Here is a 9,515-nt window from a genome sequence, read left to right on the forward strand (position 1 = left end):
AAACTTCTGCATTAAAAGGGAACTGGGCAAATAAAATGCGAAATACACCATGGGCAGGCAAGCGCTCCTGGGCACATTCCCCTAGTAAGAACAAAATCATGATAAACGCAACATTCATTAGTAGCAGCAGATGTTAGTAATAGCAACAGCAGGTATGATTTGTTTCAAGTGCGAAATTATGTTGTTTAATTTAAGAGCAAACAAAGTTGGATTGGAAATAGCTTATATAGCTTGTTTACGTCATTACAGGTACTAATACTGTCATCTTCAGCAACGGTACGTAAACCTACCGGAATGCTCCTGCCATAGGCCACTTCAGATTGATCCTCTCACGAAATCTACGTCTGTGCCTCCTTTGCTCCGGCCAAATCCCATCGACCTCCCACAAGGCTTTGTCTTCCAGCCTTCTTAGCATTGCATCATCACACACCGCACTGCTACTCGGAATGATTTTGAGAAAACTGTTTCTATTGAACAAGTCGTACGCGTCTGATCTAGCAGCAAGTGAAATGTACAGAAATGGTGGCATGTTTCCACTGTAGAAGTAATTGGGTGTTGGAACATGTCGTCCGCGCGGTGATATCGAGGCCATAACGCATACCATAATCAAAGTCGCTCTAAATCTTCGAAGTGGACTCTTAAAGGGAGTGCCTCACATTTATATAGGGTTTTAAACTGAAAGCCATCTTGAATATTTTTCAGTTCTGTTTCCACCAATCATTCGACACTCCTGGTCTTCCTTTGGGAGGATCGTTGATTCCTCAACCAATAAGCAACCCTTTTGATACTGTTTCAACAATCATGCCCTTACTAAGACCTAAGCCCTTCTAGCGTCTGGGCTAAACGCCCGCGAAAATGAGTAAGGTATATCGGGGAGAGCATTTTAAAGTCACCTTGGCATTCATGACGTCATAATAGCGTCACTCAAATCCCACCATCTCATGGGCCATGCGGCGATCAAGGCTAAGAAAAACACGATTGTCGAGGCGTTCATATACGGCGTTCGTGAAGGCGATTTCCAGATATAACGGCCGTCAATTGGCTCTTAATCGTTATAGTGAAATGCATGATGATGTGATCAAACCATGACGCATTGAGAAACGTATTTACTTAACGGAGAGTTATGCTGTCTAGAGCAGTCTTTTCCACTTCAAAATATGACAATAGTTATAAATGAGCTTATCATATCTGATGCTTGTTTCAATATCTTTAAATGGCGAAACATTTTCTTTAAATGGCACAAACGATTTGAATTGGTGTGGAATTAGAACAGAAGTTAATATTCGAAAAATATTTGAAGAGGTGCTCGATGTATATTGCGTCATTGCCGCGGAAGTCGGAGAGCGTGAGAGGCGCTGTAGTCGGGCAGAGGTACCTAGACGTTTAGCACGTGATGCGGAGCAAGAAACGAGCACATGACGCACAGTAAGCATCCTGTTACATTAGCGACACCGAGTTGGTTCATTGCGACGCAAGATGTATCTATGGGTGGCGTAGGTATAGCCCGCCTTGTCTTTCCATAGGATGGCTGTCATTCATAGGAACTGGCTTAATTACTTTCAGTGTGCTGGTGCCCACCTTATTCCATGTGCCTTGCCACCGTCCATGTAAAAAGGACGGGATGGCGGGGTTTCAGTCCGTGCCTGACATTGGATACGCCTCCGGGCACGGACGAAGCGTAGCACACTATTCGGCGGCGGTGGCAAGCGCATTTCCAGCGATTCCTACTCGGCTTGGAATCTAACACAATGCTATGTGAACTTCCCGGCCTGGTACGAGAAGTCAAGATGCAATAAAATATCCTGCTTAAGCGGTTTGTGGGATTTAAACGTCTTAATGCCAAACTACTGCTTGGTGCATCTGATAAGATGCGTTGGATGGCACCTTCACCCATGTGTATAAAGTAGTGTGGCTGACTGATGGCGTCGGGTTCTGCCGTATAAACAAATGAATATGCCCGAAGCACAAATAACATTGTGTGATGGTTGCACATAAAAACGCAACCAGCGCCCTTATCCGTTTTAGAGCCGTCCGTGTATGTGGTCTTACATCCCCGATTCGTTGTGATATGCTGCAAGGCTGTTATTACGCCCCTAAGACTCAATTCACTCTCACGAAAGCTCTCGTGAGCAAGGCGGAAAAAACGCCCGGCGCTTCGTGATCGCTCGCTGTGGAAAACGTTTAATGTTTGGCGTAAAAACGTAGCACTATGTGTGGGGTGACCCGGGAATTGTGTCTGTTTGCCAGCGTACCCTAACCAGAGCAACTTTCTTAGCATCGCTAGTGGTGTTTCATTTGCTTCAACGAGCTAGCTAGCTCCCGGAGACGTCCGAAAAGCCCCAGTGCTGACTCTTAGCGCAGCGGAATGAGCCGCATTTAAGGTATTTTTGCGGACTCAGAGGCACCATTATATACAAAACAGCCATCACCCAGCTTAAAGCGTATTAGAGAGCGGTGCAAGAATAAAAGCGTTTTCTAGCAGCCTCGTAAGATGTTCGCGCGAATGATGATAACATTTTCTGAGATCCAAGCACCTTTCCCAGAGAGTTTGAACAAGCTGGCGGTATGGCAGATGGATATCAAGCTGAATTCCCAAAAACGCGCAATTGGTTGGAATGGTATTAGCTGCATGTATGCCCGAATTTGCATGTTGGGACAATGGTAAAGTCGATTAATTGGACACCTAACGTCTTTGCCGTCAGGACCTGCAGTCCGTTGAGTGTGTCCCAGTCCTCTAGGCGCCAGACGACCATCTGTAACTGCATGGTCGTTGCCTTTGGTGCATATGACCAGGTAGCAAAATCGTATACAAATTGATCGGCCGATAGATTGCAGAAGCGTCGTGTCAATATCAGGCATCATGATAGCGAATAATACCACGCCTTAAACACTTTCTTGCGGTATTTCGTCCGCCTTACGCGGAAAGACGCGTAAGAGTTGGCCACTCTTACGCCCCGACAGAAAGTTTTCTTTTATGTTCCCGCAGGTCATGAATGCCTTGTTTAAAGGGCTTTAAGGGAGTGTTCCACATTTATATGGCGTTTTGGGCTGAAATAGTAGTATTGAATAGCTTTCGGTGTTATTCACAACCATGCCCTTCTTTGGGCCCAAGCCCCCTGGCATCTGAGCTAAACGCCCGCGAAATTGGGGTAGAGTATTTCGGGGATAGTATTTCAAAGTCACCTTGGCATTCATGATGTCATAATAACGTCATGAAAACCCTGGAATTCCATAAGCCATGCATGCGGTGACCAAGGCTAAGAAAAAACGTTGAGGCGTTCATATCTGGCGTTCGTGAGCACGATTTTCAGATACAACAGCTGTCAACTGGCTCTTAAACAATGTTGTGCAGGGTGCGATGACGTAATGAAACCATGACGCATTGCGTAGCATATTTACTAAACAGAGAATTATGTTGCTTAGAACAGTTTTCCACTTAAAAAGAATACCAATAGTTATATCTGAGCTGTTTTCATCATGTTTGATGCTTGCTTCAATGTCTTCAAATGTGAAGCATTCCCTTTAACTGAATATCCATGGCGTTCATGACGTCAATGTGGACCCGTAACCCCTCAATATCGAAAAAGGTGGCACTTAAATGGCTACGTTGTTCAAAGGCAGCACTTATGTCAGCGGCAACCGTTAAAAATGTGGATTGCGGAGAGGGTAAGGAAAAATCATATGGAACTAACGGAAATTTGGAAATCTGGAACAAGTCGCCCGCCAACCAGCAATTTGGTTGAACTGCTGTCGACCTAGTGAGGGGCCAGGGACGAAGAGCGGCGGCTCCCAATCAGCCGTGCCGTGGCTGGAATTTGATGGAACTGTGCTCGCGCTCGTTTGTTTCCGTTCATGTTTTGTTCGGTGGTCAGCCCGATGGAGGGCCAGGAGAGGAAAAACTTGGGCCTCAGTTTTCTCTCGTTGCTGAAATCTGACGGAATTGTATTCGTGCTTGTTTGCTTCATTCATGAGGATCGGCGATTTGGAGACAAACGTGCTATGCGCTTGCTGGTATGCAGTTTTTTATGCTTTCTATTCAACGTTTCGTGGGTACTCGCCTCAGCAGCTTGGCTGCACGCTCGGGCGTCCCAGGCAATGGCGAGTGCGCGCACAGGAGTGGCACCGAGACCAACGCCTTATAATTGGCAGAAATGGTGGCGATTTGAAAGATTAAGACGATAAGACCATTACAGCAATCCCACAGCACTGCAAAGTTCCTGATGAAAGGAAAAGCAACTAATTTGTTTTGGCATTTCACTGCAATGCTTCATGCTCACCAACAGTCCATAAACAGTTTGCGTTCGTTTATGGCGTTCGTGACTACGGCCACTGACTAGCCAGTTGTTCACAATTATGTCCTGTTTGCACGCAGTTCGAATCCATTTATATTTTTTAATGAGGATTCTCAGAAGCGTTGAGAAAGCTGAAACAAACAACCACACCTTCAACGTCATCAAAGTGAATTGTTATGCAATTTTGTCCCGTCGCTCCAATGTGTTGCGCCGCTGGTGAGTGCCCTCCAGCCGTGCCTGATTTTGAACCCGCCGTTGGTCAGGAGTCAACGCAGACGTATATTAACGACAGCAAATAAACACGACAACGACAACGACAGCAAATAAACACGGAATGTGATCAAGGGCTTCGTTGAGAAAGGCAGCTCTAGAACTGTAGCGAAGGCGCAGCTTAATGATCACCGCTTTGGGAGAGAGGAGACTGAGATAGGTTGGAGAGTCGGCGTTTGCCCCCTCCTCCCCCCCCCCGCCCTACCGGGGGTCCATCGTCGATCTGCAGGGTTGGCATATGATCGGAGGTCATCAGTCCACCAGTTTCGGAATGGTGACACATGGCGAGGGCAGGAATCAGGTAGCACGCAGATGAGACGAGCTCTGACTAGCTCCTCGCTATCCATACGGGTGACCGGCCCGCCACTAGAGTCGTGAAAATAGCCTTCATGGCAGCGCGGAAGCGTCACGCCATCATTCCACGGCTGTAACACCCGCCCATGAGGTCACCTCATGGAGCCGCCAACTATTACACTGCGGTTGCGGCTCTGACCACTGATTTGCAGTCAAAGAGCCAAGACTGACCAAACAGCATCCAAAAGGTCAAAGCGTTCCCGGAGGTTACTACTTTGGGGCGCCCTCAATATCAAAGAGCCAGCTTGATCATCTACTGCTGAGCTGACGGGTGTTTCAGCTCAAATGAGGTCTTCTCTGGGGCCGAGCACGGCTTTCTCGCCGTGATCCTATTAACTATAATCCCGCAATCTGGTGGCCACGTGACAGATCGGCGGATAGCCACAGATATCGGCGCGTGTATTGAAATGTTGAACTCTGTAAGCATGACTGCCTGAAAATACAACACAGGCGTAGTGCAAACACCATATGTGAACTAAGGACTGCTGCCAATTACCGCAAGCCTCTGAAATTTCTCGCCACCCACACAAGTTTGTGTTTGACAGAGCGTTTGGTTCAAGTCTAGCTGTAGAGTACAGTAATCACCGTCAGGTCGAGCTCGTTTGCTGTAATGTTTAGGTTCATGTAGTTTTTGCATGCTTGATTGCAAGTTTGCCGAAAGTTAGATGCCTATACCTTGGGTTTGCACCAGGAGTACATTATTTTATTATTGTCAGGCGTGTAGTTTCGCGAAATGAGTTGGGTGGGAGGGAAGGGACTGAACAGGGAAAATGACGAAACCCAATCCAGAAATGTACCAAAATACGGATTTCTATCCGAATTTGAACCACTTTCTCCTCGGTGCTGGGGAGGGGAGCCCAAGTTGAGGCGGGGTCTGGAGGTTAAGAGGCCTGTTATGTCCGTTCCTGTCAATCTCTTTGCATCTTGATACACAGGGTTCTAGTTTCGCATGGTGAGTTGGCTGGGGGGGGGGGGGGACAGCACCGCAAAAAGTTATGAAACCCATGAAACCTAAAATTTTGAATCATGAGCTTTTTGCTGTGACTGTGAGCGAAGTAAGTGCGGCTGGACTGAAATCCTAAATATGCTTTGCGCGGCTGTGATGTCCTCGGAAGGCAAGTTGCCTGGCGCATACATTTAGATTGCTCCTAATCTGTCACTGACGGGACAGATTAGAAGCAATCTAAGCGCATGCGCCGTGCATGTGCTGGCAGCTCTGGACAGAGCATAACAAACGCATTTGATGATATCAGTGATGCGTTAAATGACAAGCGCGAATAGTTCCGTGCCGTTCGTTGCTCTGGCAAAACTCTCTGGACTGGCTCCAGCTCAAATCACTGTCTAAATGGATGGGGTGTCGCTTGGGATTTGCGGGACATGAGCTGGCAACGGCCAATTGTCTCAACGAAATATTGTTTTGTGTCATTAACATTTATTTTGCGAGAATTTCCGTTTTGGAGACACTGCAAGCCCAGCGTACATGTCGACGTTAGCAGACGTCAGGTGACATCGAGATGTCGTAAGCGCCATGCTTGTGTCGGGCCGACATCAGCCGGCTGTCGGCATCCCAGTATAATGGACAACCCGGCACCCAGACGTAATGCCGACGCCACTCCGACGTAAGGCCGACGGCAGCCCGACGTAAGGCCGACGCCACCCCGACGTAAGGCCGACGCCACCCCGACGTAAGGCCGACGGCAGCCCGAAGTAAGGCCAACGCCGCCTCGACGTAATGCTGACGCCACCTCGACGTAAGGCTGACGCCACCTCGACGTAAGGCCGACGCCACCGCGACGTAAGGCCGACGCAGCCCGACGTAAGGCCGACGGCAGCCCGACGTAAGTGCCAGACGCAGCCCGACGTAATGGCCTGACGCCCCTCGACGTAATGCTGACGCCACCTCGACGTAAGGCTGACGCCACCCCGACGTAAGGCTGACGCCACCCGGACGTAAGGCCGACGCCGCTCCGACGTAAGGCCGACGCCATCCCGACGTAAGGCCAACGGCAGCCCGACGTCGTCCCCGTGAGGCCATCTGTTTGTGGAGTAATGGGAGCCGTGGGTACGACATTGGTAGAACTGATACTTTTTGGGGGTGCCATTTTAATAATAGTTCATCACATAAACTTAACTTCGCAATGTTAGATTTTACATTTCTTCTGCAATATCTCACATAATTATTGGAAACCAGAAACCCAACGAACACATCCGCGCCGTTTTCCGTTGTTGTCGTGGTGACCGGTGTCGACATCGGGCGGCAGTTAAAGGGAGTTTGCGGTGTGCTGGAGATATCTGGCGCGCGGTGGCCCAGGCCAGCGCGTGCTAGACATCGCATGCCCCACGCCAGAGCCCCAGCGCAGTACTGCAGACGGTCACGTGACCGCGCTCACATTGCGCACAAGTTGCAAGATGCATCGCTGGAAGGATTTCCACTCGCTCGCGGAAAAAGGCTGTCCCGAGCCGTCCGACCTGTTTAAAAAAAAAAAAAAACAATGTGACGAGCACTCGAGTGCGTGACCTTCCTTGCGATCTCCTCGCTCTAGGGTATAGTTTTTTCCTGTTCAGTTGCGGGTGAGAGCCTTCAGCAATCCCCCCGCCCTCCCCCCCCCCCCCCCCCCCAACAGCCATTAGAACCATTACAAGATGCTCGCGAGAAGTGGTCATCCAGCGCATAAATTGTGCACCTCCATCGATGACGTGCTGTCAACTACAGCCTGCCATAGCACCTAAACGGCCTACCCATCTAACCTGTGAATCTCACACCGGACAAACTGAATGTCTTTTTGTTTCCATCGATCCCGAGACTCAGGGCAAGGCCATCTCCGCCTTTCGTCGTTTGGGACGCGAAAAATTACGCATCCGTTTCCCTCGTGTTAGCACGGGTGCAATGAATTTTCACAACCAAACAAGGTATCAAGTGTGGAATGTGACACGCCACTTAACATCTTGAAAATCAGTTTCAGCGTGATCGGTTGGATCTTGCTCCGCATTGTAAATACTGTACCGTCTCAGAAATGGTGCCTGTTAGCTGGACAAGCGTCATTGTAATATCACTTCATAACAAACCATCCGTGTGCAGCTGCAAAATTTAGGTCCATCGCGCCGATTTCAGCTATATGCAAAATTGTGGAAAAGCTCGTTCACCAATAATTCACGTTTTATCTGAGGCACCAAAGCCTTCTAGCGCCGTGCAGCACAGATCCATGGAATGTCACTCAACCTGTATCCTCCTTTAAGTGTTAAAGGCGAAATTTTGCATGACATCGGCCGATCCGAAGGAATGCTTCTTACATACATAAGCCGCTGTTGTGGGGAATCGCTATGTGGGGAATCACTCTACCCTTTTTACGAAGCTCCAGTGGGCCTATATTTAAACGGATGAATGAAGAGCTATCTGGACGGCCACGCGCGGCGCGTGAGAGCGGGAAAACGCTTTCTAATTCATTGAACATCAGTAATGACGCATTCCAGGGTTCCTTTCTCGGCCCTTCGGTCTACAAGGCAACAAGTAATGAACTTCTGACCACGTACCGTCAGACATTACTGGCTGACGTGTAACGGCATCCGTTACGCTGACGTAACCGAACTGACGTTAACTGAACTGACGTAACTGACGTTATCGCCGTCACTGAACCACGTGGCAGGCTGTCAAATCTGCGGCAAGTCTTGGAGACTGTCCTGGATATAACGTGCACGTGGTTTTTCCAGCATGGCATGATGGCTAAAGCTGATAGGGCGGAATTTTTACCATGAGGAGTCAGGCGCCAACTCGGCCAGATCCTTGAGTCGCCCGCTGTCGCGTCTACGGATAAGTGTCGGCGATGCTCAGACGGCGTTAAAAATGTAGGCGTGATCATGGATTATGCAATGCCATGGGATCTGTATATGAGCCATGTCATTTGGCGTTGATCTTGGCACCCTTGTCGCTCTTCTGAATGTCAAATACGTGTTTCCCGCCAGTCTCCTGTCACGCATTACTGAAGCGCTTGTGTTCTTCCTTGCCAGTTACTGCGCTCAAGTTTATGGACACACGAACAGCATAACTGTTGTCAAATTATAGACTGTGTTGAACTTTGTGGCCAGGCTGATCTTCGGACGACGTAAATTTGGTCATGTTTCCTGCGACGGTTTGATTGCCATTATGCTCAAAAGTTTATTGACTTCTTTCATACATGCCTCTTACACGAAGCATTCACCAACGTGAGTCAAGGCTTTTGCGTTCTCAGCTCTCCCACAATCATGAAAAATGCGAGCGCGGTATTCGTCAATCTAGTCATGTACCCCTTTCTCGTCCCAAGAAGGAAAAACAGCCATGGAAAGTGAGAATATTCCAAGCGAGCTACGCTTATGTACAACGATCGTGTCAGCAGCAACGACGATGCGGACTTTTCTAGTCTCAACCGTAATGTTTCAAACAATAGAAGGGTGGCTCAAACGCTGGGAGTGAGGCCGATGGCTCAAAGTTTACCGCTAGCATCCAAAACGTGTCTTGAGATTACATCCGCCTATTCACGATTACAGGATTACAGGATTACAGGCCTTTAAAAAATAAAATGGTCCCAAACATTGGCGGCATATGCCTGAGAGCTTAAATGGGGT

Source organism: Pollicipes pollicipes, unplaced genomic scaffold (assembly GCF_011947565.3).
Source record: "Pollicipes pollicipes isolate AB1234 unplaced genomic scaffold, Ppol_2.1 Scaffold_6686;HRSCAF=7923_pilon_pilon_pilon, whole genome shotgun sequence".
NCBI lineage: Eukaryota > Metazoa > Arthropoda > Thecostraca > Pollicipedomorpha > Pollicipedidae > Pollicipes > Pollicipes pollicipes.